Source organism: Oratosquilla oratoria, chromosome 21 (assembly GCF_046742065.1).
Source record: "Oratosquilla oratoria isolate Oo_2021 chromosome 21, ASM4674206v1, whole genome shotgun sequence".
Lineage (NCBI taxonomy): Eukaryota > Metazoa > Arthropoda > Malacostraca > Stomatopoda > Squillidae > Oratosquilla > Oratosquilla oratoria.
Window position 1 is genome coordinate 45,590,472 of NC_134797.1, and position 2,546 is coordinate 45,593,017.

Below are 2,546 nucleotides of genomic sequence, written 5' to 3' on the forward strand. Positions count from 1 at the left end.
TGTGTGTGTGTGTGTGTGTGTGTGTGTGTGTGTGTGTGTGTGTGTGTGTGTGTGTGTGTGTGTGTGTGTGTGTGTGTGTGTGCGCGCGCGCGGGCGTGCGTGCGTGCGTGCGTGCGTGTGTGTGTGTGTGTGTGTGTGTGTGTGTGTGTGTGTGTGTGTGTGTGTGTGTGTGTGTGTGTGTGTTTGTGTGTGTGTTAGGATCCTATATATTACAAGGGAGGGTTCCAAAACATCAGAAATAAGATGGGGGCAGATCAACAGGTGCTGGAAACTTAGTCTAAAAGATGTGGAAATCTAAATTATTGACAGACAGTGTTGGTTTTATTGGTACATTCCTTAACCGTTTTTACACTCGGCAGATTTCCTCACAGCTTTTAAAAAGATTCATTGTTTAACAATGGCGTGTGACTACGCAAACGTCACACTTCCGAAGATTCCCGAAACTGTTTTCGAAGTGCAGACGATTTATCAGAGTTGAAAAGTAGCGTTTTCACTGCCTACATTCAAGTTTTAAACAATCATGAGAATGCTCGGTAATTTTTTTTTTCTTTCTTTTTTATCTTCTCTGCTTGGATTTTGAAAAGGTGTCTCCCGTTGTACACTTTGACCTTTAGGGGCAAATGTTAAGGACAAGAAGGTAAGGAGAGTTGGGGCGGAAAAGGAGATGGCAGATAGGACTGATGAAAGAGCATTGGGGTGGTTTGGGCACATTGGAAGAATAAATGAAGAAAGGCAAGTAAAAAAAGGGTGCAAGGCAGAGGTGGGTGGAGTGAATTTGAGGGACTACCGAGGATAAGATTGATGGACGAGGTGAAAAGGGTGTTGACCAAGAGGGGAATGTCTGTTGAGCAAAGAAGGAAGAGGCAGTAGATAGGGGTGAGATGCATTTTGATGCAGCCCGAAGAGATTTCTCCCCATCTTCTCTTCTTCTATATGGAGAGAGGGAGGGGGGGGGGGGTCCGCCGATTAAAAGAAGCGGCCTTGCTGTGGATGTACTGTGTCTTGTTTGTGACTCAGTGTAGTGGGCGGGATACAGGGATGACCCGTCATCCAAGAGGAGCTAAGATGAAAGGGAGGAAAGGGTGATAGATGGGAGTGAAATGAGTGGGAGTAGGTACGTGATTTCTGGCTTGGCTACCCTCTTTGTAGGAGGAGAAAAGCCCTTGGTATATAGATAGATATGTATGTATACGAAAGAAATATTACCATCATGTGTACAGTAATGAAATGGTATAAAGTTCAATCTGTATAGAAGCTGCAATGCTTTCTCAATATAAAAATCAAGACATCATAGTCTGAAGTTTACAAATCCTGTTTCTCAATAGAGTGGCATGTATGGAGTGGTCATTTACCACTCAACTACATATCATCTAAGGCAGCGTTTCCCAATCTTTTCCGACAATAGCAACCCCAATTGTCATGTCTAAGCAGTCCAGCACCGCTATCTTGTTATTGGAATGATAAAAGAAAGTGAAGTGTTCTACTTGATGATTTATTTTCTTGATTCCTTAGAACTGAAACAAATTGACAATGTTGTTTGTAGAAGAAATAAGAACATCCTAGAAAAATAAAATAGCATGGGAAAAATAAAATATGCACAACTAGGTAATCAATGATACATATACCAATGTGATTTTTGTGTGCATCACTTCCCAGCACCCCCTATAATTGATTTATGCACCCCCAGGGAGTGTTAGCACCCCAAGTTGGGAAACGCTAATCTGAGGGAAGAAAATTAGCCGGGTCTCTAATTTCCACCTTTACTATTTCTTGACGTACTTAACGAATCCCAGCGCAGAATTCCTCCCCTGTCTCTCTATCTCCCCTCTCTCTCTCTCTCTCTCTCTCTCTCTCTCTCTCTCTCTCTCTCTCTCTCTCTCTCTCTCTCTCTCTCTCTCTCTCTCTCTCTCTCTCTCTCTCTCTCTCTCTCTCTCTCTCTCTCTCTCTCTCTCTCTCTCTCTCTCTCTCTCTCTCTCTCTACGGTAAATGGCTAAATTTCTGTGGATTTTGCCATGGTTAGATTACCCTAAATTTATGTATTTTTCATATTTCTACCCTGTTACCTAGATATTGTTCAAATTACCCTAAAACATGGTAATTGCCCTGCGCCTGGCAGCACTGCCTACCGGAGTAAGTGAAATAACTATTTCAATAAACATTAAATGGATATATATATATATATATATATATATATATATATATATATATATATATATATATATATTCCAATAATTACTACTTAAGTGGAGTAGGGGAGTGTTTTATATTGCCAAGAATCTTATTTGCCTTCAAATGCGGCATAAGAAAATGTATTAAAAAGGCAAAGAGAAAAGGAAGCTGAAACAGTGATTAGAAATTATCGTTGATGTTCACTATTTTTTCCTTGAGTGGGGAACGCGTTGAAGTACATATAAGAGGAAATGCAAGAAGCTTCTCGACTGTTAGAACACTCAAAGTAATCAGTAATAAGAATCTTAAGAACTCGAACAAAATATTTAATAAATCCAAGTGGAAAAACTGAATAAAGATAGTTTCAACTATATAAA